This window comes from Megachile rotundata, chromosome 12, assembly GCF_050947335.1.
Source record: "Megachile rotundata isolate GNS110a chromosome 12, iyMegRotu1, whole genome shotgun sequence".
NCBI classification, from domain to species: Eukaryota; Metazoa; Arthropoda; class Insecta; order Hymenoptera; family Megachilidae; genus Megachile; species Megachile rotundata.
This window is the reverse complement of record NC_134994.1, coordinates 10,186,931-10,210,412: the sequence shown is the minus strand read 5'-3', so window position 1 is coordinate 10,210,412 and position 23,482 is coordinate 10,186,931. Positions and strand designations below refer to the sequence as shown.

Below are 23,482 nucleotides of genomic sequence, written 5' to 3'. Positions count from 1 at the left end.
AGTTATATAAGAATTTGGGGATCTAGGAGTTCAAGGATCTGGAATCAGGATGTGAATATTTGGTCTCTCAGGAATTCGGAGACCTAAGAATTTGGAGATGTGGTAATTAGTTATATAGAAATTCAGGAATATTAGAGTTCGAGGATCTTGAAATTTGATAATCTGAAAATTTGATCATTCAAGAATTTGTAGACTTAACTTTGCACTCTTCAATTTCTTTTACCTACCGACTCCTTAATTTTCCAAAAAGATATCAAGATAGGGCTTCTCAGTAAAATGTATTGTAACAGTGCGAAGTATGTGACAAATACATTTTTCATTTATTATAAATAGCGAATAAATAAACATATATATATTTAACCAGTCTATTTATCTGAATTATTTATAAGATCCAAGAGAAATGTGATGTCGAGCCACACTCAACATAGGAGTGCAAAGGGTTAAGAATGTGAAGATGTAGACATAAAGTCATACATATAAAAATTTATAAGTTTGTCAAAATTCGATGATGTGTCAGCTTATTCCAGAATCGTCAGACCTAAGTATCCGATGATCTAATTGTATGATTCGTAAAATTGAGACCGTGAAGAATCAAAAGACCCCCAAACTGTTTCATATTTTGCGTTGCAACCTCCCAGGGCCAAGTGAATCACCGATTTGGCTCATTGCCCCAAATCTCGTGTTGGAGGTGACGCGTCTCGCAAACGATTCTTAATCCACCTGGGTGATTGTTTGAAGGCGTCGCACGTGACCCGGTATGACGCCCGCTGGCGCAACGCGTGCTCATAAACCATGGCCTAGGTCAATAACAGAAACCGTATATCACACGCATTAAAAATACGTACTAGATTGTTTTCACTACCCTCCGTCGCGTGTGTTTGCTCAGAAGGGCACGTATTATTGCGTTTACTTAACCATTGTTCAGCGACCATTCATCGTGACGCAGCTGTGTTCCAAGAACATTTCGGGAAGACATCTTGACAGCAGGAAAAGTCTAATTCGTGTTTGCATTCTGGTTACTTGCACAAGGCGCGAAACAGCATCGGATGTTCCCCACGGCTGAATGTTTGATTAGTCGGATAAATATTTGACCCACGACAACCACGAGACGCGGTTACATCTTCGGGAACTTTGATAAGCCTCGAAACGCTTGAGAACGCGCGTGTGACGTGGTCGGAAGAGGCTCGCATTCTGTGCGCGCATTGTCGCGAGGCCGATTCATGAGCCGCCATTGTTCTACTCGCTTTTCAGGCCAGACCAGAAAAGTGCAGCTGCCTTTTCCTTTTGTACGCTCCGTCAGACTAGATTTCGCGAGATCACAGATTAAGCCATCCAAACGCCCTACACACTTTTCCAGCCCTGGATTAACCGCTTCTTTAATTATCCGCGTTGGTTCGTCTCGTTAGCGCGATGAGCGATACCTTTCTGTGCCAACGTACGCTCTTTGCCAAAATTTCGCTGCATCGAGGATGCGAGATAACCGGGTGAAAGGTCGATTTTAACTCTTTCATGAAACAGATAGATTGCTTTGCTCAGATTATCAGTGGAGGAGAGTCCTTAGTGGAAGCAGTTAAGGTTCAGTTGATCACATTTCTTGGTGATACTTCTCCTGGTAAATCTGCTGTTGGTACTCTAAATATTGCACGAGCTGTGGAAGTGTTACTTTTACAAATTACGGAATGTTCATATTTTGATATTCTGAAAGTCTTTGACCAAAGTCTTAATCTTCCAAACTATCAGATCTTCAAATTCCTAGGTTTCTTGAACTTCTAGATCTCTAAAATAGTTAAGTGCCTAGATCCCTAAACCTCCAAAATCTTAGAAACCAAACCTCTCAGGTTCTCCTATCTTCAAAGTCCCAAAACGTCCTCCAACCCCTACATCTCCAAGTCCCAGAATCCCCAAATCTCCAGATCCCCAAATTCTTCCAAACTTCCCAGATTACCTAGCAACAAAAATCTCTAATGTTTCGCAAATTTGCAATTGGTATAGCGTTGACCAAAGGGGCTGACTCGTGCATCCCTCCACATAGCACAATTACCACGTCGCTGTTTCCGCTCCATCGACCAGTGACGCAACAATTAACGATCCCTGAATAACGAACTGGATATCGTGCTGTCCGACCAGGAATTATCCCAGTGACCGTCGAACCACGAACAAAGGTCGACGAACCACATCCACCGGCCGAATTTTGTCAGGCTAAAAGTCAGCTGGTTAATTGAACGTTTCTCTGTCCCTGATCGCCGCTTATTGCACCTGCATGGCCGATTACAAACCAGAACATGCATAGAAACGACGCATAGCGACGCTTAGGATGATTATTATCCGGTGTGTGGTAGAGTAAGCGCGTTCCAACTGGTAATCAGTGGTCTGGCGGCGTATAATTGAATATTAGAAACATGTATCGCGAGTCGTACGAGCGGCATTAAACGAGTTTTTGCGCTCGGAACGAGTCAGACCTACCGGCAAAGGCCGTCAGCTGTAGATATTATGCAATTATTACCGCACGGTCACGAGTTGCTTTTTATTATTTTGAGGAAGCGATGCGTGGCATGTGAAACCGGGGATGTTTATGGTATTTCTGAAAGTTAGGCTTCTTCAATTCTTAGCGTTAATTGACTACGTCTGGTTCTGTCGATTCGTTAGCGAAGTATGTGAGACGCTAGGCACTTAGAATTTTGCTTTCTTAATTGTTTTGTTGGTACAAAGTGTGGGTAGGTATACGAAGGAGCTTCAGAGGTGCCAGAGGTATAGGTACTAGGACTATCTACATCTCTTTTGTATTTTCAACACGGGTGCATCAATCACATCGCGGACATAAAGAGATCATACTTATGTCTTGTAGCCAATCTGTCTTTTAAAGTCATTGCAATTGTGGAAGACATACGAAGGAGCTTCAGAGGTGCCAGAGGTATAGGTGCTAGGACTATTTACATTTCTTTTGTATTTTCAACACGTGTGCATCAATCACATCGAGGACATAAAGAGATCATACTTATGTCTTGTAGCCAATCTGTCTTTTAAAGTCATTGCAATTGTGGAAGACATACGAAGGAGCTTCAGAGGTGCCAGAGGTATAGGTACTAGGACTATCTACATTTCTTCTGTATTTTCCACACGGATGCATCGATGACATCGAAAATAAAAGAGATCATACTTATTTCTTGCATCCAATTTGTCTTTTAAAGCCATTGCAATTGTGGAAGACACAGGGTGTCTCAGTGATACATGTCATTGTCAAATAAAATTGAAATCAACAGAAGTTACGTTCATATTAAACGCACACATTAATGCAGAAGATAACCCGAAACATCCTGTACTTTATGTAACATCAGCATAACATAGATACAAACTTCGCACGTCAAGTCTAAAAGGAATAAACAATAGTTCGGGTTTACACACTAATTTAGACCTGCACGTGAATCAATTCGTTTTCAAACCCAAGGTTAACTTACGAGAAGGAAAGTTCCATTTGTTCTCCTAAAAAAATTGACTCCACCAAATTAGACACGTATGTGCACGATAAAATTCTATGGTGTAATTTGCACACCAAGAAGGCTTGTCGAAATATTTTTGCAGCACGTTTTAATTACGATTGCATAAGCGGTTTCACCGAATCGTAACCCGATGCAATATTAGTCAAGCGGGAAATCTTTCGAACGGGTCGACGGCCTTCGACGTATTTTCGATAATAAATCGATTTTACGAAGCCTGCCCTCGTTGCAAAAGCTCTGGTCACCGCTCGTGTTATACGCTTGACCTATTCGCGCAGCTATTTGCGTGGAACGCGCAACAAAATGCTGCGCCCCTCTCGTTACGAGCTGACTAATTCGTCACGAGTACCCGTTTCTTTGCATACATATTCCTTTTTGTGTCACGGTATTTTATTTTCGTGCCTTTTATTTTTATTCTTTATTTCCCTCAATATTTCCTCACTGGTAGATCTGTATTAGTTAGCTTAGTATTCGAATTTTAATAGAATTTGCATTTGGATCATATTATCAAATACTTAAGTTTCCAAGTCTTTAGACTCTCAAGGTAGAAGGTAGATACTCTTATATCTGCGAATTTCTAAATGTTAATTCTTAAGTTTCCATATTTCTGAACGCACAAGTTGGGAGGTAGAAGACACTCCTATATCTAGAAATCCCTAAACCCACAAGTGTTTAAACCTCCAAATCCATAAATCTGCAAATTAGGAGTAGGAGGTGTTCCTATATTTCCAAACCCCTGAGACTTCTTAATTTCTAAGTTCCCAGGTCTCTACACCTTTAAATACCTAACACCCCAAATTTCTAGATCCCCAAATTTGGAATTAGCCAACCTCCTAAGTTCCACATCCTGAGATCCCCATATTTGTAGCTCTCCAAATTCCTACTCTCTCAAATTTCTATCTCTCCAAATTCCTCAAACCATGGACCTCCATAAACTTCTAGCTCTCCAAATTCCTACACCTCCAATTTCTCAAGTTTCCATACCCCTAAAGCCCCGAAACTATAAGTCCTTAAACTTCTAACCCCCAAATTTGCAATTACCCAACTGCTCAAGTCCCGAATCTCGAGATCCCCAAATTTGTAGCTCTCCAAATTCCTACTCCCTCAAATTTCTATCTCTCCAAATTCCTCAAACCATGGACCTCCATAAACTTCTAGCTCTCCAAATTTCTACACCTCCAATTTCTCAAGTTTCCATACCCCTAAAGCCCCAAAACTATAAGTCCTTAAACTTCTAACCCCCAAATTTGCAATTACCCAACCTCCCAAGTCCCGAATCTCGAGATCCCCAAATTTTTAGCTCTCCAATTCCCACATCCCCAAATCCGTAGATCACCAAATTCTCACATCCCTAAATTGTCAAACCCAAAATATCCAAAATCACATCCCTAACCCTAAAATATAGTCGGTTCCAGAATTTTTTCGCTCGTTTAATGTGACTGGTAGAAAGTGATAATCATGCACGTCAGATCTCGAGTCCCCTTTCAGATCTTTATTTAACCCTTCGCCTTATAACGCCAAGTCACTCGTGTTGCACGTTAAAGCGGGAACGCATAAATTTCCTCGGCGAAATGGCAACTGTAAAGCGACTATGTACATAGGCGGGTCGTTTAAAGAAATGTTCGGGGTATAGAAATCGCGGTCACGTTGACGTTGGGGGTCATCGGTTAACCTCCTCTATCTATAACAGCACATACGATAGAAAGTTCCCTGTGACGTTATTAATTGGCGTTATTAAATTTTTATTTGCACGCGTTTCTCACGGGATGATGGTCGTTTTCTGTGAAAGGAGTGGTTAGCCTTTATCGAGCTTGATCATCTGAATGATGGTTTTATTAGTACTCGTGTGCTAAAAATTTGGGTCAATAAAACTGGTTTGAAAACTAGTTGTGACTTAATTGTCAGGCAAACGAGCTGGTTCATAGAGATTGCAGATAATTTACGAGTCCCTTTGACTTCCATTTTTACTTACGTCCCTCAATTCTCAAATAAATTTGTCAAAAACTGGTTTAAAAACTGATCTCACGAACAAGCTTCCCGCAAATTGTAACTCGTGTCTTTCTGTTTTCAGGTAAGCGAGATGAAGAATTTCGTATCCTGCGTGCGGTGAGTTCACCATCGTCTCGGTTTCTCGATTGCATCTGAAATGCGAGTCGGTCGTTGCTTCTATTATGTTCCACGATGAGGGATTCAGTCGACGTGATTCGTTAATTAGAGTTTCATCCTGGCTCAAGGTTTTTGTACTTTGTTTATACGATGAGTCAATTAATGCAATTATCATGGTATAACTGCCGGATCGAGATCTTTGATGATTAGACGATAACGTACAATTAATCTAGTCTCGGTTATAGGAATTAAACCTGTACATTTAACATACCGTAACCGCTGACGTCGTGTTGCGTCTCCTGATGAACTGCTGCTGGATAAAGACGGTGTACCATTCCTGTAATTATCGCTTCAAGTTAATTCGAGCCTTCCGCTTATAAACTATTTGCATTTCGAACATTTTAGCTTGAGATGTCTTGTTTACTAGCCCAAGTTACTAGTCTAAGTTTAACAGTATTGATATTGGATAATATTGAACAGTAAGAATAGGAATACAATACACGTTTACATTCGCAACATTACTTTCAATCTTGATCGCAGCTCGACTTTAATATCGAACTCGGAAGCCAACACGAATGAACCTTATCTCCGGGTTAACTTTCAAGCGAACATCTTCTTACAAGATCGGAGATACTTCCGCTTTCCTCAGCAGATATATCGCAGAAATTAATTCCGAGTTGACTGAGATAGGTAGATCGCGAGGCTGATAGAGGGGTTAACGAACGCCATTTGTAAGCATCGCTGCGGTTTTTCGAGATCGGAGGACAGACAGGTGTACGAACGGAATTCATGGACGAGTGATAGCGCGTGTACAGTCGAACCAGAAGGTTAATTCCCGGGATAGTTTCTCACGATAGGTGGGTCATCGAAGCGCGTTCGTATCGCTGATCAGAACCGGCAGAAATCGGTGCCGGGAAAAACGGTACCGTGAAACCTGTTATCTCGACCAATAATTTATCGAGGTTATATTTGAACTCCGAGAATTAATCGCGACGCGTGTCACAGCAAAGGGTTATTGGATTCTTGATTAAGAACACGATGTTATATAACCATGCAGTTATTACTTGGGGTAAATGGTACTTTTAATCAATTTCTGCAACTTGGTAATTTATTTTTAATTAAGGTGGTGTTAGGATATCATTTAGAGAGACAGGTCATTTAGCTGAGACAGCTCTGGGTTAATCATAGAAAACTTCAGGGATTTTTAAATTTATAAATTTTAACGGACTTAAATTTTATGATTGGTACATTGATAAATTACTTCTTAGGTACTCGATTCGTAAATCAGTCAGTTCTATTTTTTATACAATTTTGTTGTATGTCATATGCTAGTTCATATGTGCATCACACATACATCACTCAATACATTATACACATACATCATATATTACATCATACACTACGTACATGTCACATACTACATTATATAGTATCTCACATAGTGCATAACATACTACATACATGTCACTATGTCATACACTACTTCACATATTACATACATGTCACTATATCACATACTACATACATGCTACTATATCATAAGATATATAATATACTACATATATGTCACATACTACACCATATACTACATCATATAGTACATAACATACTACATACATGTGACTACATCATACAAAACATCACATACTACATACATGTCCCTACATCATACACTACATGAAATACTACATACATGTGACTACATCATATAAAACATCACATTCTACATACATGTCCCTACATTATACAAAACATCACATCCTACATACATGTCCCTACATCATACACTACATCAAATACTACATACATGTGACTACATCATACAAAACATCACATACTACATACATGTCCCTACATCATACACTACATCATATACTACATACATGTGACTACATCATACAAAACATCACATCCTACATACATGTCCCTACATCATACAAAACATCACATCCTACATACATGTCCCTACATCATACAAAACATCACATCCTACATACATGTTCCTACATCATACACTACATCAAATACTACATACATGTCATACCACATACAAAGATACTATCCAGTATACTTACTCCAAATTTTTCCAGAAGATTAAAGTTTCGTGCGGGTGGTACAAACTCTACTAGGAACTTACCTGTTAAATATCTCTAGAGCACGCAATAAATGCATGAAGAACGACCTTGTTAAAATGCGTCCGTGAAACACGAGCGAGCTACTGTACGGTTTGAGAGTCGCATTAAGACGAGCAGCGAGCGTTTCGACTGCTCGTTAACATGCGCGAATTAAATGGTTCTAATTATTCCCATCTCGATGGATAATTCACCGTGACGAGTTCCTGCAAACGAACCACCGCGCAAAATAAAACGGTTTTTCGAATAAAAGGGTGCCCGATCGCCGATGGAATTCTTCGATTCCGTGGCAGAGAGGTATTAAGCTTGCGCGGAAACGATGAGCTTCCTTGAGCGTGTCCGACTAATTTTCTGGATCGCACTCGACCTGACGATAAGAGGCTCGTTAAATTTCTCTTAATTGCTCGCCAAGCTCGAGAGAATGACTTTCGCGCTTTTCTTTTTTTTTCGTTTTTTCTTTTCCGCTTTGAACGGCGATTTTTATAGTCTTCTGACATTTCTTGGTAACTGATTGTAAAGACTTAGGCTACTAGGTGGAGTAAAGATTTTTGATTCGTAGAGTGGGTCCTTGTGGACTCTTAGAGGATGGACTCCTAGGTCAATAATTCTTCTCAAGTTCTTGGATTTCTATGTTCTCAAATTCCTAGAGTTCAAACTCCATCAAATCCACATGTTCTAATTTGGTATAATTTTAAATTGCTAAATTGCTGAAGTCTCACACCTCAAATTTGTAGATTCCCAAAATTTCTACGTCCCCAAATCCACACGTTCCCAAATCTGCACGTCCCTAAATCCACACGTCCCCAAATCCACACATGTCCAAATCCACACATGTCCAAATCTCCACATGTCCAAACTTTCACATGTCCAAATCCCCACATCCTCAAATCGGCACGTCCCCAAATCCACACATCCCCAAATCCACACGTCTCCAAATCCACACATGTCCAAATTCCCACATCCTCAAATCGGCACGTCCCCAAATCCACACATCCCCAAATCCACACGTCTCCAAATCCACACATGTCCAAATCCACACATGTCCAAATCTCCACATGTCCAAATCCCCACATGTCCAAACCCTCACATGTCCAAATCCCCACATCCCCAAATCCCCATATTCCCAAATCTTCACATCCCCAAATCTGCACGTCCCCAAATGCACACGTCCCCAAATCCACACATGTCCAAATCCACACATGTCCAAATCTCCACATGTCCAAATCCCCACATGTCCAAACCCTCACATATCCAAATCCCCACATGTCCAAACCTTCACATATCCAAATCCCCACATCCCCAAATCTCCACATCTTCAAATTCCCACATCCCCAAATTCCTACATCCCCAAATTCTCAGACTTCTCAACAACCCTCAGACCCCTCAAATTTTCAGATTTCTAATTTCCCGCCTCTCCAAATGCCTATATCTTCAAAATCTTCCTCGCAGAACGTTCAGCTCCACAAATTGAAAAACTTCTCCGTCACTCCTTAATTGTCACCAAGCTACGCGGAAGAAGTGCGTCTGATTTCGTGCTTCGTAACCAGCAACTTTTACAATAGCAATTTCCGGCCGTCTGCTCTCAGCTTAATTAGCATTCCCCTGAACGGCGGTTCCCGTTCTTCGCGACTATTCTCGTTAATAACGCGTCGCAATAATCGCAGACACGCGGCGAATTAATTAGTGTCTCCGAAAGAGGTAGCCAGTAACCAGTGGAACCAGGTGTTCTCCCATAATCCGCTTTCGCAGATCGAACCTCGATACAACGTCAGTTATAATTCTAATTAGCTTTCGATAAGTCGTAATGACACGGTTTCATCGACGACCAAGTTAACCGTGTCGTGTTCCTTCTGGTTCATTTGGAACGGAAACACGTGTAAGTTACGTTTGAATGATAGATCGAGAAATCGGTTCAATATCGAACACGTTTCTTTCTTCCTTCTTTTTTATTGCTTTTCAGATTACGTGTTTTTGTGTGCTCGATATCTTGCGGCTGATCGAAGATAACACTTGCACAATTTGCGGTATCGAAATTTAATCGAACCGATGTTTAATTAATTGTTAGAATGATGTCAGAGTTTTTCTTGGTTTAAGCTGAAATTTATATCAATTTTAATCTCTACACTTTCTTCCTTTGGAGATTGCTATCTGGACTTTCACATTCTTTTTCTACGGAGTTATTTATTGAAACTTTGAAGCAGACTGTAATATATTTATCTGATATTAGGAAACATAGGTGAACATATTCTTGTGTGGATTGTATAGAACGTCGAAAAGTAAAAGTACAATGAACATCAATTTTTAATTTCTTCTTAAAGACGGGAAGATCTAATTTCTTAGATCGGTTTAGACACAGTCGGTTTAAAATTAGTTAACAATTGTAAACCAGGTTATGCAAGGTTAAATGAATGACACAGTGACTGTTAAATTAAAGAAGGCACTACATGTCCACATGGCATCATCATTAAAGAGGTCAACCAGAATGAGCACCATTCAGTAAACTACATCCACCAATACCAATATATCCACCAATAGTTGTCATTGACAAGCCAGTATGCTAGTAGTACTATACCAAGTCAGAGTACTAAACTAACTAATCACCGTAATTTTTCGAAAAGCCAGAAACAACGAGATCCACGAACTCTCCCTTCGAGTTATCGACCAGAACGAATCCATTAGTCGTTGGTTCTTCCAGGTCGTCGTTTGCTGAAAGACGCGTGGAAAGGCAGAATGGACGACCTCGCCCACGTTCCATTACCCGATTACATAAACCCGACAGACACAAACCTCCTCGTAGACCGACGAGTTATCCGGCCGGCCAACGCTACTCTCGCCGAGGGCAACGATGTTAAATGCAAAGGCCTACTTAACGTCACTTTATGTCAGTCGGGTATGACTGTCTCCGCTATCGGCACGATGCTTCAACCTATGTACCTCCATGTCAATCAACGATGTATACTAATTACCTCCTTCCTTATTCTCCTTCGTGTGCTCCTTCATCGTCGGTTTACTGTTATAAAATCGAGTTGGGTAGCTACGTCTAGGTTGGGTACGTCTAGGTTTACTTAAGTTCTACTTTACTTAGGTTTACTTGTATTCTTTATTTAGGGAACTTTTGTGATTCATTGTTTTGAAATATGATGATGGAGTAGTGGAATGTGGGGGGTTTATTGAAGGATTGACTGTGGAAAAGTATAGAGGTTATGTTGTGTGATTTGAAGTATTGTAACTTTGAGATGTGGGCTCTGGAGTGTAGGGATTTTGAGACGTGGGCTCTGGAGTGTTGGGATTTTGAGATTTGGGGCTCTGGAGTGTTAGGGCTGTGGATGTGGGGCTCTGGAGTGTAGGGATTTTGAGACGTGGGCTCTGGAGTGTTGGGATTTTGAGATGTGGGGCTCTGGAGTGTTAGGGCTGTGGATGTGGGACTCTAGAGTGTTGGGATTTTGGGATGTGGGCTCTGGAGTGTTGGGATTTTGAGATGTGGGGCTCTAGAGTGTTAGGGCTGTGGATGTGGGGCTCTAGAGTATTGGGATTTTGGGATGTGGGCTCTCGAGTGTTGGAATTTTGGGATGTGGGCTCTGGAGTGCTGGGATTTTGATATGTGGGGCTCTGGAGTGTTAGGGCTATGAATGTGGGGCTCTAGAGTGTTGGGATTTTAGGATGTGGGCACTGGAGTGTCGGGATTTTGAGATGTGGGGCTCTGGAGTGTTAGGGCTGTGGATGTGGGACTCTAGAGTGTTGGGACTTTGAGATGTAGGGCTCCGGAGTGTCGGGATTTTGAGATGTGGGGCTCTGGAGTGTTGGGTCTGTGGATGTTGGATCTTTAAGATGTTGGGGCTCTGAGATCTTGGAACTGGAGAGGTACTGGATCGTTAGGATATTCTAAATGTGAAGTGCTGGGGTCTTAGGGTATTGGAACTGGTGCAGTATTGCAATTTTGGTATATTATTCAATTTTGGAGGATTGGGGCTCCCAATGTTGTGACTTTGAGGTATTGAGGTTTTGACATCTTTGCCATCTTGACATCTTCAATACCTAGAGAGGTATTGAAACATTAGGACATTGTAATTGTGGAATATTAGGACCAGATATCGGACCTGATGTAGTATTGCAATTTTAGAACACTCTACTTTGAAGTATTGGTACTTTGAAATCTAAAATTCCATATCTCCATTTTCTCTGATTCACCACATTTTCCGCTGCGTCCAGACCACCCACAAACTGACCAAATGACCGAAAAGAAAGCCGACTATCTACATGCTAACGTAATTAACGCTACAGCCTTTGCCAGTCAAACGAAAGCCGGCCTTTTTTCCTTTAAACAATACACACTCTCGATTTACTTTTTAATATCGTTCCAAGCGCCATGACGATCAATTCGAATGATTAACGATCACCGTGTACGCAACGCGTCGAATGATTTACAACGGCACACGAGAATCGAGAGTGTCGAGACGCGAGGAACGCGAACAAGAAGGTAACGAGCCAATTTCATCAGCGTTGCCGGTTAACCGATCGCAAGAAACCATCGTACGATCGGGGCAAATTACTCCAATCGTCGTCAGCCGTTTTTACAATAGCCTTCGTCGGAAAAGTACAATCGTCGGCTATATCGTCATCTCGCTGTAATGCAAATCTGGCGGCCTTTTGATCTGCTTAGTGTTTTAGAATTGAGACATAATGAAACATTTTGAACAGATTTGAAAAGCGTTTTGAAGCAGACACTTTCGGTCGATGTGGAGATATTGGGAGTTTGGAATAGTGGAATTTGGGTGTGCTGTTTATTTGGAGATTTAGTATTTTGTGGATTTGATAATGTGGTTTCGAAGGTTTGGAAGAAATCGGTGTAGAAAGAAGAGGTCTACAAATGTGTACTAAAGAATTTGAAAATATAAAAACATAAAAAATGTACAGAGACATATATTCAAAAATGTATAAGTTTAAATGTATATAAATGTGTACTGAAGAATTTGAAAATATAAAAACATAAAAAATGTACAGATACATATATTTAAAAATGTATAAGTTTAAATGTCTACAAATGTGTACTAAAGAATTCGAAAATATAAAAATATAAAAAAATATAAAAAATGTACAGATACATATATTCAAAAATGTATAAGTTCAAAAGTCTACAAATGTGTGCTAAAGAATTCGAAAATATAAAAACATAAAAAATGTACAGATACATATATTCAAAAATGTATAAGTTCAAAAGTCCACAAATGTATACTAAAGAATTTAAAAATATAAAAATGTACCTATACATATATTAAAAAATGTAAAAGTTCAAAAGCTCATATCGCTTGCAAAGCGATGCAACGAAAGTTGTAAAAGTTTCCATCTTATCTGCTTATTATACGAGTCCGGCAGCAACGGGAATAATAATGACACAATCGTGAATTGGCATTCTTTGCGCGAAAACTATCTCGTCTCGCGTAACCGTTATTATTACTTATTACCGTTGCCCGATGGAGAAAATTTTGTGATTTCTGATCGTGACTCATGCTTATCATCGTTTACGTTCAATAAACAAATCGAGTATCAGCGGAGCTTCTCTGAAAAGCCATATGGTTGCCAGATAGCTTATCAGAGCACCCACGGCTCGCTTTTGCGAGCGAATAAAATTTTATTTATATTTTACGTTCCTCCGAATGGCACATTGAAATCATTACATTGTTGCTTTCTATTCTGAATAATTAAGCGAAGTCGGTCAGTTGGAAGGAAATTTGAATAAGAATGTTAATTTGATCTTCTGAATAAAGTACGTTCGGTTTCTAAGCGAGTTACGAACAAAGGGAAGCAAAGAAATCCATCGTATTGATTTCTATAATTTTATTAATCGGAGTATGATATAACAGCGACCGTCAAAGTGCTACCTGATCAAATTCCAGAGATAACGAAACATATTTTTCGTGGCCATGTCACGTTCGTTTAGTATCCGAAGTAGCTTTTATCTCTGTAAACTGATAACACGTGTACCATGGACGTGCTTATGTAGAATAAAAGATAAAACAGAAGGTTCGCAGTAGTTTCTCATTATTATAATGAGGAATTTGTGATTATGTAATATATGTGAATATCTCCAAAAATCTGGAGATCTCTAGAAACCTAAAGATCTAGAAATCTAAAGATAGGAAGATGAGATTTTGATCGAAAGAATTTCGCAGATAGGATCATGTTTTGGATAACCAAAGAAAATAACAGTAGCGATAGTGAAATCAGAAATAAGGTAAAGATTCAATTAACGAGGCGTTGCTTTATCGGCAAGTCGTTGCTGTAAGTTACCGTGTAATTGCCGGCAATTGCTTTACAGGGAATACATAGTGGTATTACGGTTAATTGGAATCTTTCATCGGCTGCCCATGACAGCAGGTACTGTAGGTCGTGTAATTCTAATTAAAACTCTACCCTCAAAGCGGTATCGCGTGAGCACGAATAAAGTTTACGCACGAGGGGAATGTCGTAAAGTTCAAGAACTGTATCATTATTTCTGCCGTGTGAATCTCGAATCATTAAGCGTGTAATTGAGAATCCATTGAAAATCGTTCGTATCGATACGTTTATCGTTAGCTCATTAATTATAACCTTACTATGTTCCATTGTAGCGCGTTACACGTGTGTTATGTATTAGTTTTATGTGTTGAATCACGTTAGATTTGTCACGTGTTAAATTGCCATGCGTTAGATTTACGTGTCACCTTCACTGCGCTTCAAATATCTATGTCACGTGGTAACTTCACTGCACTTTAGGTATCTACGCAGATTTGCCACGTGTTAACTTCACTGCACTTTAGATATCTACGCTAATTTGCCACGTGTTAGATATCTGTTAGATATTTCTGCGTGCGAGATATCTGCGCGTTAGATTTCTATGCGTTGGATTTGTACGCGGTGGATATCTGCACGTCAGATATCTGAGCGTTACATTTCCACGCGTTAGATGTGTATTCTTTAGATTTCTACGTATTGAGAACTCTGTACGATGGATTTCACCGTGTTAAAATAGTCGTATCATAGATTTCTACGCGTAGGATATCTGCTTGTTAGATTTCCACGCGTTAGATTCCTACGTGTCAGATATCTACGCGCTGGATATCTGAGCATTAGATTTCTGTACGATAGACTTCACCATGTTAAAGTCGTCATATCATAGATATCTACGCTAATTTGCCATGTGTTAGATATTTGTTAGATATTTCTGCGTGTGAGATATCTGCGCGTTAGATTTCTATGCGTTGGATTTGTACGCGGTGGATATCTGCGCGTCAGATATCTGAGCGTTACATTTCCACGCGTTAGATGTGTATTCTTTAGATTTCTACGTATTGAGAACTCTGTACGATGGATTTCACCGTGTTAAAATAGTCGTATCATAGATTTCTACGCGTAGGATATCTGCTTGTTAGATTTCCACGCGTTAGATTCCTACGTGTCAGATATCTACGCGCTGGATATCTGAGCATTAGATTTCTGTACGATAGACTTCACCATGTTAAAGTCGTCATATCATAGATATCTACGCTAATTTGCCATGTGTTAGATATTTGTTAGATATTTCTGCGTGTGAGATATCTGCGCGTTAGATTTCTATGCGTTGGATTTGTACGCGGTGGATATCTGCGCGTCAGATATCTGAGCGTTACATTTCCACGCGTTAGATGTGTACTCTTTAGATTTCTACGTATTGAGAACTCTGTACGATGGATTTCACCGTGTTAAAATAGTCGTATCATAGATTTCTACGCGTAGGATATCTGCTTGTTAGATTTCCACGCGTTAGATTCCTACGTGTTAGATATCTACGCGCTGGATATCTGAGCGTCAGATACCTGTGTGCTAGTTATCTGAACGTCAGATATCTGGGCGTTACATTTCCGCGTGTTAGATGTGTACTCTTTAGATTTCCACGCATTAGACTTCTGTACGATCGACTTCACAGTGTTAAAATCGTCATACCATAGATTTCTACGCGTAGAATATCTGCACGCTAGATTTCCACGCGTTAGATTCCTACGAGTCAGATATCCACGCGCTGGATATCCGAGCGTCAGATACCTGTGCGTTAGATATCTGAGCGTCAGATACCGGTGCGTTATATTCCCATGCGTCAGATTTCAACGCGTTGAATATTCAGAATTGTTAGAATTCTAGAATAGTTTAGAATAGTCAGAATTCTTAATTAATTCTGAATAATTTAGAACAGTTAGGATTCTTAATTAATTCTGAATAATTTAGAATAGTTAGGGTTCTATGCTTCAGATTTCCCTCAGATATCCATGTAAGGTAGATTTCTATAAGTTTGATCCCAGTGTCTTACACTCAAATGTATTACATCCTCACACATTGTACGATAACATTGTCATTTTATGCTTTCACCACATGTCCCACTACGTTGTCCACTAAATTATATTTTAACCTGTATCTGTACCTACGTATATTTTAACCCATATTACCACTTCAAATTTTTGTAACTTGTCCATCCACAAGAACCTAACTGCATATAAATCATCATAGCAATAAGTCAGCAATGAATGCCTATTCAAGTATCCATTATAACACCGCAGTTACGCAAGTAACGAGAATGTCGAGGAAAATGAAGAATAGACCGCAGACAATGATGAGAGTCTGTCTACGAGGATGACACGTACACGATAAAATGTTGTTCCGTCTTACATAAGCGTGGAAATCGTGCATTATACTTACGTGGCGAGTCTGTTCGACTCGCAGAAGTAGGTAAAGGCTCTCCTCGTCTGTCCGTCCGGTTCACCTTTGCTAGGACGGTCGGTGCTCTTCAAGGTCGAGGTGAAGGCCTCTCGTAACCCGTCGTCCCGGCACTCGGTCTAGGTCGTCGGTCCGGATGGACGGAATCGTATTTTAGTCATATCTTTTCCTCCTTTAGAAATTTCCGAAAAAGTCACTCCACAAAATTCTAGTAAAAAATACTGCTTCTCATACTGTCCCTATAAAACATATATGTTTATGTATTAGTTGATGTATCAGTTTATGTATCAGTTGATGTATCGGTTTATGTATCAGTTTATGTATCAGTAGCAAATGTTGAAATAGGTACAACAGTATTAGGTAACATTGATGATAGTTATTTTAGACATTAGTTAGAATGATTTTGAAAGACCATCTTGAGGATCTGATTGGGGTCTTCCTAATTTATATAACATGTACAAATAGACTCTTAGGCTTGTTATTTGCGTTACATTCTTCCTCAGACTTGGAGGCATGTGTCTGTATCCTTTGCTTTGTATTTTCGCAAAAGTTTAATATTTGAGAGAGACTCTATAAAGCTAGGTAGCTACCTAGGGCATTTAGATGGCCTTCAGCAGATTATAGTCAACATAATCTTGACTTAACATCTGTATCACAGAGCCAGACTAATCCAGGTCCACTTTTCATCCACCTTTTGTTTGATCTATTTTTATGCAAGCAATATGAAGAAATTCTTATTGTTCTCCTTCTTTGAAACCTGACAAAACTGTACCTGGATTAGTCTGGTTTTTAGATTATAAAATCATATTATGAAGAGTGTACATATTATTGGGACACTATGTATGTACCTTCTTCGCTAACAATATGAATGCCTTCACTTTGCTCGACCATTAAGCTTCATGTCACTCAGAAATAAAAATATGCACGTTAACATAACGTTAACAACTGAAAAGGAAAATCTCATTGAATCCAGCCAACGAAAGGTATTCCTACAAAGAAAAATGTAGACGAGAATTCTTGGAAAGGCGCGCGGAAATAATCGCCAGCAATGGCGAGAAACCGTAACTTTCTTGGACAAACCAGTCTCTGTAAAGTCTGCGTGACTGACATAACGTTACTTCCATTCCAAGGACGTTTCTGCTAATTTCATTCCGTTTTCCTTCGTTTCAAACTCGACGACGTTCAACGTCCGCGAAACTTTCTTTCCCGATCGTTCGAAATAACGACGCTAAATATAACGACGGTGGTATTCGCGAAGGAAAGAAAAAAAATGGCGAATCGTCGACGTTCGACATTCCTGAACGACGGTGAATCGCTTTCGCAGCCAGATGGTATTCGCGATTCGACGGACATTCGCAAGAAATTCGCGCTCGACCTTTTCGATACCTACTCGCGGGAATAATAAATGGCTATCGCCGATATCTGGTAGCGTTAGGGGATTATGAAACGCTCGTTAGACCGCGTGCATTGATGTATCGAGAGAAAGCTTCCTTCGCATCGATGAACAGAACGTAGGCTTTCGTTTGCTCGGGGAAACTTGTGGAGGAAAATATCAGTTATTCATTAGCGAGGTTTAGTTATTGTAGGTAGGGGCAAATTTGTTTTTTGTGGAGTTTTAGGTAGGGATTTGGGAATTTGCGAGGTGGAAATTTGGAGAAGTGGGAATTCGGAGAGTAGGAAATTTGAGGCGATGGAAATTTGGGAGTAGGAATTTGGAGAAATGGAAATTTGGAGAGATGGAAATTTGAGGGAGTAGGAATTTGGAGAGATGGAAATTTGGGGAGATGGAAATTTGAGAGAGTAGGAATTTGGAGAAATGGAAATTTGGAGAGATGGAAATTTGGGAGAATAGGAATTTGGAGAAATGGAAATTTGGAGAGATGGAAATTTGAGGGAGTAGGAATTTGGAGAGATGGAAATTTGGGGAGATGGAAATTTGGGGAGATGGAAATTTGGGGAGATGGAAATTTGGGAGAGTAGGAATTTGGGGAAATGGAAATTTGGAGAGATGGAAATTTGAGGAAGGAATTTGGAGAGATGGAAATTTGGGGAGATGGAAATTTGGGAGAGTAGGAATTTGGAGAAATGGAAATTTGGGGAGATGGAAATTTGAGGGAGTAGGAATTTGGAGAGATGGAAATTTGGGGAGATGGAAATTTGGGGAGATGGAAATTTGGGAGAGTAGGAATTTGGAGAAATGGAAATTTGGGGAGATGGAAATTTGAGGGAGTAGGAATTTGGAGAAATGGAAATTTGGGGAATTTGAAATTTGAGAAGATGGAAATTTGGGGAATTTGAAATTTGGGAAGATGGAAATTTGGGGGAGTAGGAATTTGTAAAAATAGAAATTTGGGGAATTTGGAATTTGGAGAGATGGAAATTTGAGGGAATAAGAATTTGTAAAAATAGAAATTTGGGGAATTTGGAATTCGGAGAGATGGAAATTTGCTAAAGTAGAAATTTGTAAGTGTAGGAATTTGAAGAGTTAAAAATTGAGAAAGCTAAAAATTTGAAAAGTTGTTAATTAAAGAACAAATCTTGCAAGTAGTAAATTCATCAGTATTTGCCCCACCAAAAGTGACCACGTTACATCGAACGCACGTGCGAATGTTGGAGCTCATTCATAGAGATTTATTACGAACCGAATTCCTGTTATTTTTTCTTTTCCATATTGAACAATGTTTTCGAGATGGAAACCGGTTACACGTGAACACTAGATCACTGTCACCCATTAAAGTTACTAGCAAGATTACGAACGATTTAGTTTGTCTTTGTACTTTCACTCGGGCTGTGTACCGTTATGACCCCTCGGGCAAAAATCGATCGATCGTGCTACTTGCCCCTGGTTTCATAATTTAAGCACTTCAAGGCCTTTATTGATATAAAGATAACGAATTTAATAACTTTTTGTCTCTGCACAACGCTATAATTTTGCAAATCTAATAAGACTATAATTTTGAAAAAATATTTAAAAGAACATTTTAGAAATCATGTTCCTATAATTACTACTTTTATGAAGTCAAAAAATGCACTCTATCTTGAAATTTAGTAATCTCTAAATTTTTAAATAACCTATATTTTAAATAAATTTATTATAAATTTAGTTCTTCTATTTTGCACCTTCAGCAAAACAACAGTAAACGAGACAGCACAATAGTCACGCCGGACAAATAAAAGAATACAGACACCATCGTATTCCGAAGCATTCTAGCACACTGTAGATCGATCTATTTCGAGCAGCAGTCGAAGAAGAAGAATGAAGGCTGAAAGCCGATCAACTACAGAGAAGGCATCTCTCGATTTCGTCGAGACGATTCTTTGGCTCCCCTGTTTGTTCGTTTTCTTCGTTGACTCACGAATTTGCATGAACGAGATTCCTCCCTGCCGCGCCCTGAAAACCGGACGTTTCAAGGTCTCGTCGCAGGAAGGGCAAGTTCAAGGCGAGCTGCGAAAACGGAAATGAAGAATGATCCTCGAAATGGATCCTTATTGAACGATTGTCACTCTCAGTTATAATCAGATTTAAAAATAAATTGTGTAGGACTCTTCAGGTTCTCTTGTCGATATTTCGATTAACTTGACACTTTACAAGTACCACTTTCCTCCAAATTATAAATTGTAACTGGAATTTGGAAGATGTGACTTTATGTCGTCTGCCATTTGCAAAGGTTGTAACATTTTCTCGCCAGGAGCTAGGTTTAGTTGGTCATTCATCATCACATCAAATTAATGTCCACTATCTTCCTGTGTGCTTCGATATCTCGAAGTAAATGCAGTGTTCAGCTGCACCTTGGTTTCGACAAATGGCGTGATATGTGCTCCGTTCCCACGTGATGTACAGCTAACTCCTTCCAAGATAATTGCCGATTATTTAATGATGGCGATCTCGGTAAACCTTGACGGGCACACGTCATCCTCCAATATCGACGAAAGGAACAGAACACTTTTCATGGCATCTATAATTTCTTACGATCCGATTCATGGAATCAGGTAGGTTTCCGTTTCTCGTTCGATATATACCAAGCAGTTCATTATGAAACCAGAGCTATATTTAATCGTTGGACTACGCCCGCTGTAATTGCCAAGCATCCGACGTGTTAGCAAACGTATTAATTGACCTCCTTCATTAATCGGTATACGTTGGAAGAAAAATGAGCAAACGTTTCCCACTGTAAAGTGATCAGAATTGTGGCTAAACCCCCTATTACGGAAACATAGTTGCTCAAGGACTATGGGAATTTAATGATGTGGATGGTGGATGTGGGGATTTAATGATATGTGGATTGGGATGGGTGGAGATCTGGTGATATGTGGTTTGGGGAATGTGAGGATGTGGAGATTTGAGGATTTGGGGAGCAAGGGATGGTGAGAGGTAGGGATTTTGGGATGTGGGGAGTTGGGGAGATGGGAATTTGGGGATTTGGAGATTTGGGAGGGTAGAGATTTGGAGATGTGGAGATTTGGGGATTTGGAGATTTGGGAGGGTAGAGATTTGGAGATGTGGAGATTTGGGGATGTGGAGATTTGGGAGGGTAGAGATTTGGAGATGTGGAGATTTGGGTATTTGGAGATTTGGGAGGGTAGAGATTTGGAGATGTGGAGATTTGGGGATGTGGAGATTTGGGAGGGTAGAGATTTGGAGATGTGGAGATTTGGGGATGTGGAGATTTGGGAATTTGGAGATTTGGGAGGGTAGAGATATGGAGATGTGGAGATTTGGGAATGTGGGGATTTGGGGATGTGGGGATTTGGGGATGTGGGGATTTGGGGATGTGGGGATTTGGAGATGTGTGGATTTGAGAATGTGTGGATTTGAGGATGTGGGAATTTGGCCATGTAGGAATTTAGCCATGTGGGAATTTGGTCATGTGGGGATTTGGGGATGTGGGGATTTGGGGATATGGAGATTTAGAAATGTGAAGATTGGGGAATGTAGAAATTTGAATATGTAGGAATTTGGGAATATAGAGATTTGGTCTAATATCTATCCAGCATTATAGAAATCTACACACACTGAAAGAACCTAGAAGAACCTAGTACTGCACACATCTCTAAGAACACAAGTCCCTAAATCTAAGCACTCCACACCCCAAGTATCTAACCATCCAACTACCAAAAAGAACACTAACCCAGAAATACAAAGACCTACTTTCCAACTGAAATTTCGTCCAAAACCCCCAAATACCATATATCAAATCTTGCATACTCCTCTGAATCCTCCATCAAACCACAAAAGATCACTTCAGAACACAACAGAGATGCAATGTTTGATTTTTTTGCTGCCTCGTTGAAAGGAACGCAGACACTGAAGTTCTGGAAAGCCCAGCCGCGAAAATAGCCAACAGGCGACGAATCGCGCTGCTTTTCAACGGGTCACATTTGTCTGTCGTCTGGTGGAGAGCCTTGTCTCGTACGCAGCGTTACCCTGAAAAGTAGTGAACGCTTTCAAAGCGTGCTCGCAAGAAACTCACGTTGTTTCTTCTAGTCGACGATTCGAAGTAATCGGCCATTTACGTTAATGATGTAATGAGGCTCTTTCAGTGGCTTGCATCTCGAATTATCTGGAGGATGGACGAGATTCGAGCGATCAATTAACGTTTTTATCCCGGACGAGATCTGAAGTGTTATTTCTTTCCCTTCGATAATTTCTGTGACTCGTGAGTTCACATTTCGTAATTCAAAGTTTGTCAAAGACTTCAATTAACACTTCGATAGTCTATTTTTAAATTATTTTAAAATCACCCATTTTTTTTTAAACCACCCATTCTTTGTCTTCTTTTTTATTAGAGAAAAAGTCATAATTGCCTGAAAGTCTCTTCAAGATTGCCAGTTTTCACATCCTAAGTAGCACAAAATCTACCTATAACCTACTTCTTTCAATTTTCATTAACAAATCCCAAAGAAAAGAAGCTCGACTAATGATTATGATCAATTTCCCCGTTAATCTGAACTTATCGTTTGAGTGATATATAAATTACGCAACAATTTTGTTTAGCCCCGAAGCAAAAGCCTGATTTCCTTATTATCAAATAGAGAGTTTCCTCCGGTGTATAATAACGATTCTCGGATGTACCGCTTATCGATCGATCATCTCGGCACGAGTTTAAACTAGATCCCTATCGGCGCGAAATTAGATGGGATCTCGAAGTATGGGATAAATCATGGTAAATAACCATGATTCAAGCATGAGCTTATCACGACACCGACGATCAGGAAAAACGTATGACCGGGAGCTGGTTCTTGGTGCAACAGTAATGACGATTCGCGGACGATAATTATCTCGTCAGACGACTTATCCGATGAAATGTTTGGTCTTCGTTATCTGTACAACTCTTATCGGTCCTTATGGCTACTTACAGATGGACCTCACAAACTAGTATACTTTATTACCTTCATTTTATATTTAAATAGATGCAATTCTACACGTACTTCTTTATTTATGTGCATTTATTAATACTATGAACTACAACTAATATTATGAACTACAACTTGGGATTTAATAATATCTTTTGTATATAAAATTTAGTTTGACAATTTGTAACTTAGATTGAATGATTCTTCCAACAAAATTACGCCGACAAAGTTACACAAATGGTAGCTTATGCGTTCTATAAATTTGTCCGTTCTGGGTCTTGCAGTAAGATTTCAGTGCTAGGAGGAACGAAAGATGGAGACAGGTCCGATTCGCTTTCCTTAATAGCCAGCAAGACATTAGCAGCGTGTTACACACACGAATATATTGCCGGTTCTTGTACCGCTGCCATCTGCGAACGTGTGCACTCTTTATCCGCGAGTTCCGCGTGTTTTCGTGCATGACAACCAGCTCATTCCTCGGATGAGATATCGCAGAAACAAGAACGTGCACACGCGGATACTGTTCAACTTTGTTGTAGCTTACGGTCGAGATTCCACGACGAAACTATGCACACGCTCGGTATATTTAGAGACCCGGTGAACGATCCTTCCGGAATTTTCTTCAATAACCGCCTTTCGAAACGGCGAATTCTCGTGCGGCCTGGGAGAACC

General features: G+C 39.9%; 1 protein-coding gene across 8 annotated transcripts in view; it reads left to right on the top strand.

Annotated features, from left to right (window-relative positions):
• The window catches only part of LOC100883133 (uncharacterized), a 219,695-nt gene that overhangs the window by 11,521 nt on the left and 184,692 nt on the right, over positions 1–23,482 (top strand). The gene's annotated exons all lie outside the window — the stretch shown is intronic.